A 19789-nucleotide genomic window follows, 5' to 3' on the forward strand; every position below is an offset into this window, starting at 1 on the left:
TTACTATTTATGTGCCAAAAGAAGACTTTGGGATTCCCTTTTATGTCGGCTGCCAGTCTTTTCTCATTGCTTCTCTTATTTGCTTTTTCACTCCCCGTTTGAATCTTCTATAATTAGACTGGTTCTTAATGGTGTTTTCTACCTGACATCTGTCATAAACACACTTTTTCTTATTTATCTTAATTTCTATCTCTATGTCATCCAGGGAGCTTTGGCTTTGCTTACCCTACCTTTTCTCTTTCAAGGGAATATCCCTCTGTGCCTGAAATACCTCTCCTTAGAAGGCAGCCCATTGTTTACCTACCATTTTTCCTGCCAACCTTTGACTCCAGTTTATTCGGCCCAGATCTATTCTGGCCCCATTGAAGTTGGCTTTCCCCTGGTTAATTATTCTCACTCCGGATTGTTCTTTGTCCTTTCCCAAAGTCAACCTAAACCTTATGATACAATGATCACTGTCTTCTAAATGTTCTCCTACTGACACTTGATCCACATGGCATACCACATTCCCAAGATCCAGGTCCAGCAGTGCCTCCTTTGTTGTTGGGCTGGAAACATATTGCTGTAGAAAATTGTCCTGAGCACACTCGAGGAAGCCCTCCCCCTCACTGCCTTTTACATTACCACTATCCCAGACTATATTTGGATCATTAAAGTTCCCCATCATAATTGCCCTATAATTTTTGCACCTCTCTGTAATTTCCTTGCAGTCCAGGCAGCAGAGGTGGGTGCTGCCAGGACTGCAAGCAGGCCAGGATGAAGGCACCAATGGATCCCAGACTCTGGTAAGTCGAGGGTATTGAGCAGAGAGGGATCGAACAGCTTGGGGGCAGGTGGGGGGGTTGGGGATTTGGGTTTTGCAGTGCAGGTGGGGAGGAAGGAAGCGGAGGTACTAGCTTTGTAAGTGTGACACAGGGCAAACCCCCCTTTCCTTCCTGCCTTTTTTAAAAACCTTTTTGGAAGAATAGTCCATGCCATAGTGTGGGCAGCATAATATTGGGGTCAATTGGCATGTAAACAAGCTCAACTGATCCTGAATTATTTACTTACATATGGCGGGAGAGTGAGAATGTGGTGGACTAGCGACCCCTTGTAATTTACATGCCCTGCCACCCCACCACCGCTGAAAACACGGCTAGTGAGTTGGAGGGGGTGGGGGGAGAGTGGGTTGGAGGTCGTAAAATCCAGCAATCTGCACCTGTGACATAGTTACCACGCTCATGGACAGTAAACCCTGATTTAGACTTTATTTCTTTCTCTCTTACTTTGACCACACCTATTAAATCACTATTCCCAATCCTGGCGCTATATCTCTCCCAGTACACTGTGCACCTTGGTAATCCTTTCTGATATTATCTCTTGGTTCCCACGCCCCTACCAAGTTAGTTTGAATCCTCCCCAATAGCACGAGCAAGGAACTCAGTCCTGGCTATATTTACATCTAGCCTGTACAGGCCCCATCTCCCCCAGAGCCAGTTCCAATATCCCAAGAATCTAAAGCCCTCCCTCCTGCACCATCTTTCCAGCCACGCATTCATCTACTTTAGCCTTCTGTTTCTGTATTCACTTGCATGTACTATTGGGTGTAACCCGGAGATGACTACTTTTGAGGTCCTGCTTGCTAATTTCCTGCCTAGCTCCCTAAATTCTGACCGCAGTACCATATCCCCCTTTCTATGACAATTGTACTGATGTGGACCACAATTGCAGGCTGTTTACCCCCACACACCCCAACCCCCGGGTGCTCTGCAGCTGCTCAGTGACATCCTTAACCCTGGCACCTGGGGGTCAACACACCATCCTGGATTGACGTCTGTAGCTGCAGACACGTCTATCCATTCCCCTAACTATCAAATCACCTATCACTATTGCTCTTTCAATCTTCCTTGTACCCCGCTCCAATTCCTCATATAACTGAGCCAGCTGTGGTGCCATGGTTTTGGTTCTGGCTGCACTCTCCAGATTAAGATTAGGATTCAGGGCTAGGGTTAAGGGCTACGGGCTAGGGTTTAGGGGCTAGGAGTTAGCGGCTAGGAGTTAGGGTCTAATGTTAGGGGTTAGGTTTAGGGACTGGCGGCTAGGGTTTAGGGGCATGGGTTAGGGTTAAGTGCTAGGGACTAGGGACTAGGGCTAGGGTTAGGTTTAAGGGCTAGGGGGTGAGGGTTAAGGGTTAGGGGCGAGTCTTAAGGGTTAGGGTTAAGGGCTAGGGGCTGGGGGTAGGGGCTTGGTGTACGGACTAGGGGTAGGGGCGAGGAGCTGGGAGTTGGGGTTGGGCTAGGGTTGGTGCTAGGTTTAGGGGCTAGACTTCGGGGCTAGGGTTAATTGCTAATGGCTGGGGCAAGGGGCTAGGGTTTGGGTTAGGGTCTAGGGTTGGGAGTTAGGGGCTAGAGTTGTGGGTTAGGGTTGGGGATTAGGGGTTAGGGTTGGGCGTTAGGGTTAAGGGTTAGGGGCGAGGGTTAAGGGTTAGGGGCTAGGGTCAACGGTTCGGGGCTATGATTAAGGGTTAGGCGCTAGGAGCTAGGGTTGGGGGCTATGGGTTAGGGGCTAGGGTTGGGGGCTAGGGCTACGCTTGGGGTCTAGGGGCTAGGGTTAGGGGCTAGGGTTGGGGGCTATGGGTTATTTGTTAGGGGCTAGGTTTGTAGGCTAGGGGCTAGGTGTTGGGGTCTATGGGCTAGGATTGGGGGCTAGGGGCTAGGCTTTGGGTTTATGGGCTAGGTCTAGGGGTTAGTGGTTAAGGTTAAGGGCTAATGGCTGGGGCTCGGGGCTAAAGTTGAGGGCTAGGGGCTAGGGTTGGGTTTAGGGGCTAGGGTTAGGGGCTAGGGTTAGCGGCTAGGGTTGGGGGCTAGGATTAAGGGTTAGGGGCCAGGGTTAAGGGTTAGGGGTCGGGTTAACGGTTAGGGGCTAGGGTTAAGGGTTCGGGGCTAGGAGCTTGGGTTGCGGGCTATGGGTTAGGGGCTAGGGTTGGGGGCTAGGGGCTAGGGTTGGGGGCTAGGGTTATGGGTTAGGGTTGGGGGCTATGGGTTAGGGGCTAGGGGCTAGGGTTATGGGCTAGGGTTGGGGGCTATGGGTTAGGGGCTAGGGGCTAGGGGCTAGGTTTGGGGGGCTAGGGCCTAGGGTTTGGGTCTAGGGGCTAGTGCTAGGGGTTAGGGGCTAGGGTCTCGGGTTAAGGGCTAGGGGCTAGGGTTAAGGGCTATGGATTAAGGGTTAGGGGCTAGGGTTAGGGGCCAGGGTTGGAGGCGATGGCTAGGGTTAGGGGCGAAGGTTAAGGGTTAGGGGCGATGATAAAAGGTTAGGGGCGAGCGTTAAGAGTTAGAGGTGAGGGGCTAGGGATAGGTTTAGGGTTAGGGTTAGGGGATAGGGTTAGGATTAGGGGCTAGGGTTAGGGGCTAGGGTTAAGGGTTGGGGGTTTGGGTAAAGGGTTAGGCGCTAGGGTTAAGGGCTAGGCGCTATGGTTAAGCCTCGGGGCTAGGGTTGGTGTTAGGGTTATGGGCCAGGGCCAGGAGCGGGGCAAGGGGCTAGGGGCTAAGGTTGGGGGCTAGGGGTTAGAGGCTAGGGCTAAGGGCTAGGGTTAAGTGTTAGGGGCTAGGGGCTAGGTGCTAGGGGTTAGGGGCTATGGGCTAGGGTTGGGGGCTAGGGGCTAGGGGTTTGGGGGATAGCGGTTTGGGGCTAGGGGTTAGGGTTGGGGGCTAGGGGCTAGGGTTGGGAGCTAGGGTTTTGGGGCTAGGTGCCAGTGTAAGTGTTAGGCGCTAGGGGCTAGTGGTTAGGGGTTAGGGCTAGGGGCTATGGTTAGGGTTAGTGGCTAGGGTTAAGGGCTAGGTGCTGGGGCTAGGGGCTTGGGGCTAGGGAGTAGGGACGAGGGGCTAGGGTTGGGGGCTAGCTGCTAGTTTTGGTGTTATGAGCTAGGGTTGGGTTTTGGGGTTAGGGGCTAGGGCTAGGGGCTAGGGTTGTGGGCTAGGGGCTAGGGTTGTGGGCTAGGGGCTAGGGTTGGGGGCTAGGGGCTAGGGTTGGGGGCTAGGGTTAGTGGCTAGGGTTGGTGGCTATGGGTTAGGTGCTAGTGGCTAGGTTTGTGGACTAAGGTTTGGGGGCTATGGTCTAGGGTTGGGGGCGAGGGGCTAGGCTTTGGTTCTAGGGGCTAGGGTTTAGAAGTTAGGGTTAGGGGCTAAGATTAGGATTCAGGGCTAGGGTTAAGGGCTACGGGCTAGGGCTAGGGTTTAGGGGCTGGGAGTTAGCGGCTAGGAGTTAGGGGCTAGGGTTAGGGTCTAATGTTAGGAGTTAGGTTTAGGGACTGGGGGCTAGGGTTTAGGGGCATGGGTTAGGGTTGAGCGCTAGGGGCTAGGGCTAGGGTTTAGGGTTATGGGCTAGGGTTAGTTTTAAGGGCTAGGGGCTGAGGGTTAAGGGTTAGGGGCGAGTCTTAAGGGTTAGGGTTAAGGGTTAGGGGCTGGGGGTAGGGGCTTGGTGTACGGACTAGGGGTAGGGGCGAGGAGCTAGGAGTTGGGGAATGAACCATCATTCTCATCAGTATTTAGAACTCAATACTGGTTGGAGAGTGGGATGCATTCAGGGGATTCCTGCACTACCTTCCTGTCCCTTTTTAACTGCCTGGTGGTCACCCATTACCTCTCTTCCTGTATACTTTTAAACTGTGAGTTGACTACAGCTATAAATGTGCTTTACACAGCCTCAGGATGCACAGCAGTAACACCAGCTGCTGTTCAATTTTCAAAGCCTGGAGCTCAAACTGCTGTAACTGATACTTCCTGCACAAATGGTTATCTAAAACACGGGAAGTGTCCTGGATTTCCCACATAGCACAGCATGTGCACTCTCAAGGTTGGAACAGTCCTATCATCCCTTTATTTATTAGCTAACCTTGCTACTGCTGAAAAAACCTTACCAACACTAATAAACCTTATTGTTATTAATAAGCCTTACTGATACTGATAAATCCTACCAATACTTTACACACCTAACTACTAGTATTAAATTTAAAAAAAAATACTTGCCAGCAACTCACTTATTTATTATTACTACTTAATATTTTTATTGTTTTAAATTTGCCAGCTGTTCAGAATCTACCCCTAAGCTGCAGTGCTCACCAGCCAATCAACTTACGACGTTCCTGTGATGTCACACCTTGATTTTAGTTTCTGAACATGGGCTCTGACTGTTCACAAATTAGCAGTGGTGGCAACCCCTCTCGCCAAACTCTCGCTTTTCTGGCTCCTCTTGCCCTTTTTCTGGCCCCCCTCACCCCTTTTTTTTTGGCCCCTCTCACCCCCTTTTCTGGCCCCTCATTTGTCTCAGCGTAATATTCCTGTGATATATCTTTGATGCTTTACTATGCTAAAGGCATTCTCTAAATGCAAGTTGTTTGTGTTTGATGTGGCTAGTTTTCCAATTCCCTCCTGAAGATGACAACTCTTGCTGGTAGTTTCAAGGGTGATAACAGTTCTCCTGTACCTCATCCACATGCCTACTCTATATATAGGAGCTTAAACTGAGTGCCTGCAGATTGTGTAGTGTACCTGTTGAAATGAGCACTACCCTGGCAGGAGCCATTGGACAGTGATTGTGAATGGAAACTATGGCTAGTTTTGCTCTCCTCACCTGAAGTCAAGTGCAACTGTGGCTGGAATCAGCTAAATCCCCACAAGGTAAAGGATCAAAACTGGGAGCTTCCTTTTCTGTACAACTAAGAAGCACACATAGTGACTATCCTTCAAAAGCACTTAATTGAAAGTGCTTTGGAATGCCCTGAGGTCATGAATAGCGCAATATAAATGCATGTCTTTCCTTTCTTGCTTTTATTACCAGATTGAGTTATCCTTGAACTGGTGAACAGATGGTAATACACGCACTGCCAAGAATAAGGATCACACCATTAAACCAGCATAAGACATGGCACTAGATACATGCCAGCCTGGAAATCATTTAAAATTCATGAGATTCCATGGATAACTCCCCTGATGCATCAGTAAATGTTGATTTTTAAAACCATTTTTATTCATTCATGGGATGTGGGCATCGCTGGCTTAGCCAGCATTTATTGCCCATCCCTGATTGCCTTCGAAGGTGGTGATGAGCTGCCTTCTTGACCCACTGCAGTCCATGTGGTGTAGGTACACCTATAGTGCTGTTAGGGAGAAAGTTCCAGGATTTTGACCCAGTGACAGTGAAAGAATGGTGCTATATTTCCAAGTCAGGAGGGGAACTTCCAGGCAGTGGTGTTCCCATGTGTCTGCTGCCTTTGTCCTCCTAGAAGGCAGTGGTCATGGGTTTGGAAGGTGCTGTCTGAGGAGGCTTGTTGAGTTCCCGCAGTGCATCTTGTAGATGGCATACAGTACTGCCATTGTGCGTCAGTGGTGGAGGGAGTAGATGTTTATGAATGGGGTGCCAATCAAATGGGCTCGTTTGTCCTGGATAGTGTCAAGCTGCTTGAGTGTTGTTGGAGCTGCACTCATCTAAGCAAGTGGAGAGTATTCCATCACACTCCTGACTTATGCCTTGTAGATGGTGGGTAGGCTTTGGGGAGGGGTCAGGTGGTGAGTTACTCGCCGCAGGATTCCTAACCTCTGATCTGGTCTTGTAGCCAAGTATTTATATGGCTAGTCCAGTTCAGTTTCTGGTCAATAGTAGCCCCCAGGATGTTGATAGCGGAGGATTCAGTGATGATAATGCCATTTGATGTCAAAGGGCGATGGTTAGATTCTCTCTGGTTGGAGATGGGCATTGCCTGGCACTTGTGTGGCGCGAATGTTACTTGTCACTTATCAGCCCAAGCCTGGTTTTGATCAGGTCTTGCTGCATTTGGACATGGACTGCTTCATTACCTGAGGAGTTGTGGCTATTGTGGAATGGAGCCATTGCAGATATGTTCCAGATTTGATCCTGAGTCTGAGTTAGTTGATTTCTATCTGAGTTGCTCTGAGGACCTTGTGTTGGAGAAAGAAAAAATAGGCTGGCTCAAAAGAGCATGCTTGTGTGGGTGCGGGTGGGATTGGGCTTGGCTCTGATGCTTCACTCGTAGGGAATGAGCATTAGCCAAGGTGCCAGAGGTCACGCTATCTGTTGAATCTGCACTCTTTGAGGTGGTGACATGTGGATGAAAGGAAGTGATTGTAAAAGACCTTGAGCAGTAAATAATTCAACTCTGCACATATCCAAGGATTCATTTTCAGTGTAGTGTCAAAATGTTAAAACTCTTCCACTACAAAGAAAATTAGAATCTGAATTCTTTGGATCTTGCTGTGTAATGCATTTAAATTAATAGGCGTTTAAAAACGGCCACCAAAAGCTGCATTTGAATATGATTCCTGAAGTGTCCGATATTGTCAATCAAGGCACTTACTACATCAATTTTGCATTTCTTCTATTGCAGGGTATCTTTTTTTAGGCTGCCCCTATTATTAATTGTGGATCTCTCCCCTACTGGATGTCTGGAATAGGAGTTGAACACTGGTCAGAGTGACTTTTGAATCCCTGTCACTTTTTTAAATGCCCCTACTTTTAATAAATTTTGGGTTCCAGTCTCCAGTGATCAAACCTCATTATCTCCCATTCAGCTTTGTTTCCCAATGAGCAGTTCTGCAAGTTTCAACCAATTACAGTAAACTGCTTTTGAGTGAAGTATTTTTTGAGTTGGACAGATTATGACAACAAGGCCAACTCCTCATTGAGCTTGCTTCAGTTAATTGCAGGTATTTGGTGAGAGACTGCTGATTTACTGAGTGTCTGAATAGCACAGGCACAGCCACTTTCTGACTTGCCTCATCTTTTGACATTTCTTATTGTCTCTCTGCTGTTGAAGTTCCTGATAATCAATCCTGAGGTGGAATGAAATACAGTATTGGACCATCTGAGCTCTGATCACTTATGGGAGGGAGAAATGTAATTCAACCAGCCTTTCATGAGCGTAGCATTTAGTTTTCAATGCCTTCTACAATGTACTTTCTTCTGTTTTTTGCACAGTATTTCTAATCAAACTTCTTGCTAATTGTTTTTTTAGTTACTTGACTGATTTATATAATAGTGATGGGTTACTAACCCTTCCAATCCCAAGATATCCGGGTAAGAAAAATACTTTCGAATTGCAAGAAAAGCAATGAAGTTCACCTACGTTCACATTTCTGCCGTTTCCTGTTTTGATATTTAAAGTGGCAGTACCCTTCCTCCTGGTTAAAATGGAACCATCAGATCTGTTTAGAACAGATGTCATATATATTCGGAAAATTGGGGGGGTAAATTTGATCTCCCCCAGTCTCCGCCCCGACAAACCTGTAGCTCAACAAAGAAAGATTTGTGCACCATTTGTGAGTTGGTGGAAGTCCTTTACTGTGAGAGTGTGTAACTCATTTAATGAATCACACCATCCATCTTAACATACAGACCTGGAGAAGCAGACTTTCACTTAGTGTAGGAATGTTCTGCTTATAAGAATTATCATGTGAAATATGAATATGACTAGGGCCTGATGTCTGTGAGTTTTGTGATAGGGCTGGGATGTTTATGTCTTTACCAAAATCCTGAGCTGCAATTTCTTTCTTTTGGTTCGTTTCCACCAGGCTGACCTTTACAAACTATAAATATCACTGTGCAAGCCTGCAGCCAAAGAGAAAATAACGTCTGTCGTCAGCAGCAAAGGGGTCAAATATTTATTTTGCAGTCACAACCTAAGTTTTGAACATACTTTCCTCTGATTTTTCCAGCTTTAATGAGGACCTGATCTGCTTTTGCTGGTTCCAAACCGATCATGTGATGTTGCAGACATCCCTTCCAATTCGAATCTCACAGCATTCTATTTGGCATCTTTTACCAAGGTGAAGGTTGTACACTGTAGAATGAGGTTATTTGATGACTCTTGCAGGTGCCTTGATTCTGGCAATGGGTGAAGAGGTGTGCTCACCTTCAGGTTAATGGCCAGAGTCCCATCCCAAGCATGTTCACCTCAAGCACAGGAATTGCAGACTATTATACTAAGATCTTTCGCTTGCTTCTTGTAACTCTGGAATTATCTCATAGTACCATTTGCATCATTGGCTTCTATAGGTTTGAACAGAGAGGTAACCATTACCTACTGGAGTGTGTATTACAAAGAGAAACTCAAAATGTTGACCCAATGCAATCCTGCAAACTGTGCATTTGGCAGCCATCAGGATCCACTTTGTGAAACATATAACCTTGTCAGGTTTCAGGCTGCACCTTTTTGTTTCTGGCACCTAGAGTATGAGAACAACCTAGCGTCAAGGGTTCAATTTAGAATAACGCAGTATCTACTCTTCCAATGGCCCTGTCTCCAGGGGAGCACTTTCTCGTGACAGGTGTAATATTTCCACTTTACGAACTAGCCATCTTTACAGAGTAAGACCTCCACCTTTTAGTGTCAAGCTCTGCATTTTTTGCTCTGCATCCATTAGGAAGTGCATTGAAATTGTTTCAAAGAAAAAATTGCATTTATATAGCACCCTTCAGCACCTCTGGACATCAGAGTGCTTTACAACAAATATAATACCAAGTGTAGTCACTGTTCTAATACAGGAAACATGGCAGTCAAGTTGCGCACAGCTAAATTCCATGTACAACAATAAAATAAATAACTAAATTATCTGTCTTAGGTGTTGATTGAAGATGCATGTTGGCCAGGTCACTGAAGAGAACTCACCTGCTCTTTTAATAGTGCCATGGAATCTTCTAAATTTACCTGAGAGGATAAATGAGGCTTTGGTTTAACATATCACCTGAAAAACAGCACTTCTGCCAGTGTAGCTCTGTCTCAGTTCTGCAATGAAGTGTCAGTCTGGATTGTATGTTCCAACTTCTGGAGTGGAGTTTGAACCCACAGCCTTCCACCAGAGGCAAGAGTGTTGTTGCCACAGCTGACACTCTGGCTGCACTTATTTTTGCTAAGTAAGGAGTCTGAGAAACTAGCTTTTTTGATATAATATTTGTTTGACCTGCTTTAGAAGCACAAGATGCCTTTAAGTGGATGCGCTGGTAAAACTTCCACTGGGTCACCTGAAAACTGCATGCTAAGGTGTGTAGATAGCTTGCAGATAAAGGTTCCATTATGTCGCTATTCTATCTGACTCGAGTAAAATCTTGCCAAGCAGAGACACAGTTTGCTGTCATTAGGTCTGAATCCTTGAAATGAGTGGGGAAGTATCTGTATGGTGAGTTAGCATGCTGCTGAATGGAACTTGGTGTTAATGGGATGACTGATGCACGGAGTGGGGACTACCTTGTGTGTTTCTTTGTTTTTGTCTCTATTTTTCCTCAAATTCTTCATGCGTGGCCCTAGATATTAAATGTTGGTAGGCAATCTGACTATGGAAGCAATACTGCCAAGCCTAACTTGGAAGTTTTTCAACACAACACTAGGTAATGATGGTAATGACTGGCTAATTCCCTTGTCAATCTTTTAAATGGATTATGTAAATAATTATGCTATAACAACACACTGGCTGCAAGTCCCACCTCACCTCCAACTCATTGACTGACTGGCATGGCTATTGACACCACTCCATGATTAAGAGCAAGAAGCCTGGCTAGGTTCTGTTCCTTCCCACGACACAGTACTATCATCTTGGCTGGGCTCAGGTACCTCGGGACAAAGCTGGGATTTTCCTGGCCTGTATAATAGACCGAGAGTTTAACATCTTGAAGGAGTGAACTTCCTTATGTATTTCTAATGCTGTTAGTTAAACTGAAGAGATGAGTGGAACAATAGAGAATTCACTCCCACAAACTCTGTTCCATTGTTTTTAGGAGTTGAATAATATGTAATAGTGGATGCGGATATTATTTCACATTCCTCATTTAACTGTGAAAAGTACTCAACATTACAATTACAGATTTGACCCCCCCACACACACACACACATACACGTTGGGGTGTAGCTGGAGAGAGCATTTTGAGCTGACATTGTGGGGAGAAGTGCCACTGATTGCAGGCCTGTATCTTCTGATGTGAGCAATTTCAGGTGAATTGAACAAGAAGGGCTCGCAGGTATACAGTGCCTCATCACATCCTCAGACATTCCACAGCATCACACCTCACTGTGTATGCTAATTTACACATAGTAAGTTTCTCCATATACAGCAAATGAGGTGACTGACTAATTCACCTGTTTTTGATGGTGGTGATTGAGGGGAGGAATGTTGGTCTAGGAAAACTTTCAGGTCTGCGAAATATAGCCATACGCCCAACTGAATAGGGCCTCAATTTAGCACCTCATCCAGACAGCACCTTGGAGAGTACAACACTCTCGCAGGACCACACTGAACACTCATCCTTAAAGTCCTGATGGCCTCAGAGGTGTGAGAATTCTGCCAAGCTGACTCTGTATTTAAGCATTAAGGATATTACACAAGAAGCACAATGACAATACATAACTTAAATTTATCATTGCTTTTCTTTTTTCCTGTTAAGTACCCAAACCAATATGTTGAAAAACTAGTGATAACAGATGTTGTGTCTCTGTGTACTCCAAAGTTTTTGCGTAATCATACCTCCAACCTCCAACATCACTAAAACAGGTTGTCTTGTCAGTATCTCATTGCTGTTTGTTGGGTCCTTGCTGTGTGTAACTTGGTGGTTGCTTTTCCATACATTAAAAGTGACTACACTTCAAAAGCACTTCATTTGCTGTAAAGTGCTTTCAGACATCCTGAGGGCATGAAAGGCTTTTTATAAATACAAGTTTTTCTTTGAGCTGTATCCCTAAAATATAGGGAGTGAAATGATCACGAGTACAATGTATATCCTGCATTTTACTGTAAGCATGTCTTAGATACGCCTGTTGCTCACACTCTTCTAACAAGGTAGAGTAAATGCACCCAGACTAGTTTTTTCCCCTTAAGTACAATTTGTTGACTTAATTTGATGTACGTGTTGAGAAATATTTTACACAGTTTCCTAGTCGATGCCTCCTGCAGCACAGACACTCACTGTGAGGGTGAAAGGTAGCATTTTGCTTGGGGGCTTGTTTTTATGACTTCCTGCCTGTTACTTGTTGCTCACGGATACCATAGATATCTCTGACAGAGAAGGATTGGATTGTTTCCCAGATCGTTCTGTCCAGCTGTTTATAAGAGGCTGGTTGTCATGATACAAGTCACTGTTGGTGTCCTGGAGAAGTTGCTGATTTTCATTTGTTTGTAGAATTTGTAAGGAATATTGCAAAACGATAAATTATTTTGAAGTTGCTCTGTATATCACTGTTAGGGACCAGAAGCCCATTCCCATTTTGTTTTTCCCCAAGTAATAATTAACTGCCAGGTGAAGTACAGTACAGCTTAAATGTAAAATAAAAGACCACAAAGCAGTCCCAAGTCAGGGAGTTAGCATTGTTTGGATACAGAATAAAGCTACTGTTACAAGTTCAACCCTACATTGCATCCTATAAATTTGTGCACCAGGACTCACCTCTGAGCCGGGTCGTTGTGATATCTTTGCAGTACAGAAACACTGGTGCATACATATGGAATTTGAGTACCCAAATGAACTGGTTTATTCAGTTTGACTTATATGCATACATACACAAATGGCCATAGAAGGTGCTATTACACACCTCCCTCCTTAATAAATAAGTTATACAAAGTTCAAAATCGACACGACTTATATAAATTTCTTGTTTTTCAATTATTTACAAATCAATCTTGACCATTGGTTTCCTCTTCCTAAGAAGATACCTTCTTTCTTGACCCAAACTTTCAGAACTTGGGGAAAGACCTTGACCCATCTGGGCTTGAATCTGAGGTGAAGTTTTCTCCGACAAGGACTGATTTTTACCTTTGATTTTCAACTGAAATTTCTACTTCATCAAACATGTCTGTCTGACTCTGACTTGGATCTGAACTGGTTTCAGTCACGACTTGTGGTGACATAACTATTGGTATTCTACTCGTATCCCAGCCGATTAATTCATCACACTCATTTGATTCTTCCCAACTTCCTCCCCCTTCATGAACCTCTGAAGGTAAAACATGATCTATGCGTACAAATCTAAACTTTCCACTACCAAACTTCTTGACCAAACATGTGCGAGGACCACATATTTTCGCAACTCTTCCTGATAGCCCCTTCAACCATATATGATGATGATGTTGATCTTTCATCTTAACCTTCTGGCTCAACTTTAGGCTTCCTTCTGTCACTCTAACCCTATTATGACTCTCTTTCTGCCTGCATTGTTGCTCTGCTACTGACTCTGCTGAATAGAGCAGCAATAAAAACCTCATTCTACACTGTCTGCTAAGAAACAATTCAGTTGACGTTCTGTCAATAGTATTGTGAGCTGTGTTATGATAAATAAACAAATTTGCCAGTTTGTGATTCAACTGACAACTGATGTTTCTTCTAGCATTTCCTTAACAAGAGCACACTTAACAATTTGTACTGTGTGCTCTGCTGTGTAGCAGGATGATATGGTGGAACTCTGTTGTTTTACCCTATTCATTCTCATATATTTTTCAAATTCTTCTGAGCAGAACTGAGGTCTGTTGTCGGACATAATTCCCTCTGGGAGCCCATAAGCAGCAAACAAACTACGCAAAATATCGAGTGCTTTATTCGTTCTTCGGTTCATTGGAAACTCCTGAACCCACTTTGAATGGCTACCTATCACAGCAAAGAGATGTTGCTCTTCAGTTTCTGCAAAATCTATGCCTCTGCCGCATCAGCTGGCCATTCCCATGGCTACAACGGTGCCAATGGTGGCTTCTTTTCTACTGCTTGACATAGTCTATGTCGACACTAGAGTTTAGTGCAGCACTAGAGTTTATTTCCAACACTAGCTATTCAGTTTTGTCTCCCTCATAGTTTTGTATTGTAGATTGTCCCTAACTACCAGCTACCTTTGAAATGCATCCCAATGGTTTGTATGATCATTGCTGTTGATGTGTTACTACGTGCAATTGCTTTTATTTTCTTGGAGTTCACTTAGGAGACCACTGTGGCTTTTTTCATCTCTCCATTTAGTGCCATCATAGATAGTAGAGCAGATGGGCTTCTCTAAATCTAGGCAAAAACACCCACAACATCTAAGGACCTAGTGGAATAGAAGATTTTAGTTTTTGCTTCAGTGGTCATATTTTAAGGTGATGAACTGAGAATGATATACTTGTATTAGTTAAAAACAAAAAACTACTGCGGATGCTGGAAATCCAAAACAAAAACAGAATTACCTGAAAAAACTCAGCAGGTCTGGCAGCATCGGCGGAGAAGAAAAGAGCCGACGTTTCGAGTCCTCATGACCCTTCAACAGAACTGAGTATAGTTAGGAGAGGGGTGAAATATAAGCTGGTTTAAGGTGGGGGGTTGGGGGGGGAGGGGGGTGAGAGAGAGAAGTTGAGGGTGGGGTGGTTGTAGGGACAAGCAAGCAGTGATAGGAGCAGATAATCAAAAGATGTCACAGACAAAAGGATCAAAGAGGTGTTGAAGGTGGTGCTGAATATTGAATTCAACAACTTTAGATCTTAAACTCCCTCCCCCCCATTTCTTCCCCCTCCCTTTTGTTTTTTTCAATAATTTATATAGATTTTTCTTTTCCCACCTATTTCCATTATTTTAAAATCTACAACTAATACCTTGTCAGTCTTTCCACCCCACCCCCACTAGAGCTGTACCTTAAGTGTCCTGCCATCCATTCTTAATTAGCACATTTTCTTAGATAATATCACCACCTTCAACACCTCTTTGATCCTTTTGTCTGTGACATCTTTTGATTATCTGCTCCTATCACTGCTTGCTTATCTCCAAAATCACCACACCCTCAACTTCTCTCCCCTCCCCGCACCCCACCTTAAACCAGCTTATATTTCACCCCTCTCCTAACTATACTCAGTTCTGTTGAAGGGTCATGAGGACTCGAAACGTCGACTCTTTTCTTCTCCGCCGATGCTGCCAGACCTGCTGAGTTTTTTCAGGTAATTCTGTTTTTGTACTTGTATTAGTGCCTAACTTACCACATCCTCAGGATCACACCATGATTCATATTCAATGCCCTGTTAGATATCTTTCAATGTGGCATGGAAGGCATTAGTATCCTGAATGCAGGATCTATTGACCTATTTTTGGAAACTTTACATCTTTCATCCTTTATCAAGTCATACTTTAAATTTTTTTTTGATGTATGACAATCTAATAAAATTATGCATTCCTCTGCTTTAAGTTTTCTTGGATCTTTTCAGTTTTTTGTCTTTAGTTATTGAAGTCTGAGCTACACTTGTTGCTTCTTTGTTTCTCCACCTGAATTCTTTGTCCTGTTATTTTTTTATTTCCTTGTCTTTTCTTTTTAGATGCCTTTGTTTTTTTCTCTCTCTGATCCAGTGCACCTTCTCTGCCTGTATGTCTGGTTGTGGACTCTTTCCTCAATGGCTTTGAGAATAACTTCTTTCACTTTAATTCATAGTTCGTTTGGTTCCAGCTTGGAGATTCTGAGAACTATGTCACATCTGCTGCTAATTTCCATTCTGTGTCATGGAGCACAAAGTGTTTAAGAGAGATAAGGAGAGCTAGACTGGCTCTGATGTGAAACGTGGCTGGAACAAGATTTGGAAGGACTAGAGCATATCTTGCACAATGAACAGGAGATTGCAGATTATAGGTGGTAGCTCTCTACGGATGTGAAGCGTAGATACTAAAAAAAAAGATGGACGTGTTGCAGGCCTTTTTAGCTAGGGGGCTGGAGAAAGATCTTTGGGCTTGGATTTTATTTTCACACTTGGTGTAGCCTGGTTACCGTCAGCATTCAAATAACAAAACATTGACAAAACCAGCCCCAAAGCGCCATGGATCTCAAAAACAGAGTACAGAATGGGCGAGGGGAAAAGAGGCAGTTGGGGAGTCTGCTTCTGTTATTGCTATCTGTGATGTGTTTCATGGTTGAATACCCTACTGATGCTCATTGTCTAGGCCCCCCCTATGTTGAATGGTGACTCAGTTGATGCTCTGAAGGCAGCAATCACCTATGCACCCAATATCCTTGAAGAAAATTTGCCAAGGGGAGTGGAGGAATTTGTAGTAATACGTCCTGTGTAACATTTGCACTAAGATTAATTGAACAGTGGGTAATGAAGCCACTTGTTACAGATTAATCTTTTGTAATGACACTACAGGAGATGATTTGGCTGTTGCTAGACCTAAATAAGAGGCAATCACTTTTACTTTAGTGAGTAGATCCAAGTTTACAGTGCAAGTTTGTCCCATTGAATCCCTTTGCTAGAAGAATTCACAACTACCCTACTGTTCTACTCTTTCCTCAAGGTCCATATCTTCCCCAGTTTCAAAGGTTTATTCACTTGTTCCTTTTAAAAGATGCACATTTCTGCATCTACTCCATACCCAACAACTCTGTGCAAAGAAACTTCTTCTGACCTCTCTATGGCAATTTTAAGTTGATGACCCTCTATTCACTGACCCCTGAACTAGAGGAAATAGTGTTCCCCTATTAATTTGACAAAAGCCATTCATAATTTGAAAAACGCGTATTAAATCTGCTGTTAGCCTTCTGTGGAAAGAGTCTGGGTCTGGCAAGTTGGTCAGCATAACAACTATAGTCGTTCTGCTGATTGATCTACCTTGTATACTCTCTACAGCTTTAAGGCTCTTTGTATAAGAGGGTGCCAAAAGTGCCTAGTCATTGCTTTGTTAAACTTATTATTCATACTTTTATTTTGCACTCACTGTCCTAATTATAAAACTAAAAACATTATTGATCTTTATATGGTTTTATCTAATTGCATTTACAAGTCACCTTTCATGACCTCAGGATGCCCCAAAGAGCTTTGTAGCTAATGAATTGCTTTTTGAAGCGTAATCACAATTGTAATGTAGGGAAATACAGCAGCCAATTTGTGCACAGCCAGGCCTGAGGGATGGCATAGAAATAAGTAACTCCTTCAGTTAGAGATAAATATTGGTTTGGACATTGGGAAGAACACCCCGGTTCTTCTTCAAAATAGTTTTTAACTTCTTTTGCTTTATTTAGTAATCTTTTACTTACAGCTGAGAGGTTTAATACCTCATCCAAAACACAGCACTTCCCGACAGTGCAGCACTCCCTCAGCTGAGGTCATGTGCCAAATTCCTGAAGTTGGGCTTGAACTGATGATCTTCTGATACAGGGACAAGAATGCTACCAATGAGCCAGAATTTAATTTCATTACGTTTGTATTAATCAATTTATCGACAGTACCACACTTCACCTTTTAGGAGGATTTATCAAAAGATATTTTTTAAAAATAACACCTTGCCATCAACTGTGGTCCCCACAATGAGCGAGGTGGCAGGCAGCTGCCGGTCACCCTGGGCCTCTGAGCTTTCAAAGTGGCTTGAAGCTGAGGTAACCTGAGTTTGAGAAGGAGTTAAACTGAGCTCTTCAACATTTTTAAAAATTATCTCTTGCAATTATGACTTTTCTTTCAATTGGGTCATAACAAGGCTGTTGCCATGGTTACAGATTCTCTCAGGCTGTCCCACCCAATAAAAGCAGAATGAAGAGCAAATCGGAATCCAGGGGATTTATGGGGATTTAGCAGATAGAATTTTTCTTAAAATTAAAATGTTAAATGTAAAGAGATCAGAAGCTGCACTGTATGTTGTGCAATGAAACCTGGCTACAAAGGCAGACAGACTCAATATGGACCAGAGCGATATCTGGAGTAGCCACTTTCTCTCTGTTTTTTCTCTCTCTGAAGTTTGTTTGATTAAGCTGTTGTCTGTTTTGACAGCATGGAGTGAGGAGATAACTAGGGTGTGTTTTGATCGCCTGTGTATCCCTGATGACTGCTGCACTTCTGAAGCTCAGAGGAGTGGATTATCCGTGCAGTCTATTACTGCTGTTTCTAATGACCTTTCCCCTGTATGCTGCTGTATAGGTACAAAGCAAATTACCCTATCGTTGAGTAACTGCTGCAATGATGTGAGTGCACTCTCTTGCAATAGGCCAGTGCACTTCCCAGTGCCACAGGCTCGATTCAGTCTCTGGTCACCTATATATGATCTCAGTAGAGATGGTGGTGACTTTTTTATTCATTCGTGGGATGTGGGTGTCGCTGACTAGGCCAGCATTTATTGCCCATCCCTAATTGCCCTTGAGAAAGTGGTGGTGAGCTGCCTTCTTGAACCACTGCAGCCCATGTGGTGTGGGTACACCCACAATCTCTGTTAGAGACGGAGTTCCAGGATTTTATATACGAACAAGGAGCAAGAGCAGGCAATTCGGCCCCTCAAGCCTGCTCCGCGATTTAATAAGATCATGACTGATAGTAACCTCAAATCTGCATACCGGCTACCCCCGATAACCTATCACTCCCATTCTTACCAAGAATATATCCACCCAGCGACAGTGAAGGAATGGTGATATATTTCCAAGTCAGGATGGTGAGTGACTTGGAGGGGTTCCCATGTGTCTGCTGCCCTTGTCCTTCTGGATGGTAGTGGTCATGGGTGCTGACTAAGAGCCTTTGGTGAGTTCATTTTATCTTCTTTGGTCTTCCATGGGATGTGGGCATCACTTGCAAGGCCAGCATTTGTTGCCCATTCCCTAATTGCTCTTTGACGGAGTGGCTTGCTTGGCCAGTCCAGAGGACAGATGGGTTTTTATGACAATTGATGATGGTGTCTTGGTCACCATTACTGAGACTTTCTTTATATTCCAGATTTATTAACTGATACCAAGGTGGGATTTGAACCCATGTCCCCAGAGCATTAACCTGGATTACTAGCCCAGCAATATTGCCACTGTGCCACCATCTCCCCTTAGAGATGCAAGATGCAGTGCATCTTTTAGATAATACACATTGCTGCAACTGTGCATTGGTGGTGAGGATGGGGTGCCAGTCAAGTGGGTTGCTTTGTCCTGGATGGTGTCAAGCTTCTTGAGTGTTGTTGGAGCTGCACTCATCCAGGCAAGTGGAGAATATTCCATCACACTCCTGACTTGTGCCTTGTAGATGGTGAACAGGCTTTGGGGAGTCAGGAGGTGAGTTACTTACTACAGAATTCCCAGCCTCTGACCTGCTCTTGTAGGCACAGTATTTATATGGCTGATCCAGTTCAGTTTCTGGTCAATGGTAACCCTCAGGATGTTGTTAGTGGGGGATTCAGTGATGGTAATGCCATTAAATGTCAAGGGGCAATGGTTAGATATTCTCTTGTTGGAGATGGTCATTGCTTGACACTTGTGTGGCACAAATGTTGCTTGGCACTTGTGTGGTGCAAATGTTACTTGCCACTTGTCAGGCAAGCTTGGATATTGTCCAGGTCTTGATGGATTTGGACAATACTGCTTCAGTATCTGAGTAGTTGTGAATGGTGTTGAACATTGTGCAATCATCAGCGAACATCCCCAGTTCTGACCTTATGATGGAAGAAAGGTCATTGATGAAGCAGCTGAAGGTAGTTGGGCTGAGGACACTACCCTGAGGAGCTCCTGCAGTGATGTCCTGGAGCTAAGATGGCTGACCTCCAACAACCACAGCCATCTTCCTTTGTGCTAGGTATGACTCCGACCAGAAGAAAAATTCCCCCCCTGATTTCCATTGACTCCAGTTTTGCTAGGGCTCCTTAATGTCACATTGATTGTCTCTGAGTCCCTGGTGGAATGCATTCAGATAGGTTTTATTACGTGGTCTCCCAATGCCAACTGCCATGTGCCTAGGCTTCTGCCATTGATTTCTCCATATGTCCATCCTCTCGTTCCCACGTCAACTGGAAAGCAAGCAGACTTTTATTATCCAGTTGGATGATTCTTGACTATCAGTCAAACAGCCTTTCTTTCAAACTCAATATT

General features: G+C 44.3%; 1 protein-coding gene and 1 long non-coding RNA gene across 14 annotated transcripts in view; one reads left to right on the plus strand and one right to left on the minus strand.

Moving 5' to 3' along the window:
• The window catches only part of pknox2 (pbx/knotted 1 homeobox 2), a 452602-nt gene that overhangs the window by 199415 nt on the left and 233398 nt on the right, over window positions 1-19789 (plus strand). The window lies entirely within an intron of this gene.
• On the minus strand, window positions 8636-17439 carry LOC144690914 (uncharacterized). Its single transcript, XR_013578993.1, has 2 exons — window positions 17000-17439; window positions 8636-9039 (listed from the first exon to the last, which is right to left on the minus strand). It is a non-coding gene; the product is annotated as an uncharacterized LOC144690914 (long non-coding RNA).

This window comes from Cetorhinus maximus, chromosome 2 (assembly GCF_964194155.1).
Source record: "Cetorhinus maximus chromosome 2, sCetMax3.hap1.1, whole genome shotgun sequence".
NCBI lineage: Eukaryota > Metazoa > Chordata > Chondrichthyes > Lamniformes > Cetorhinidae > Cetorhinus > Cetorhinus maximus.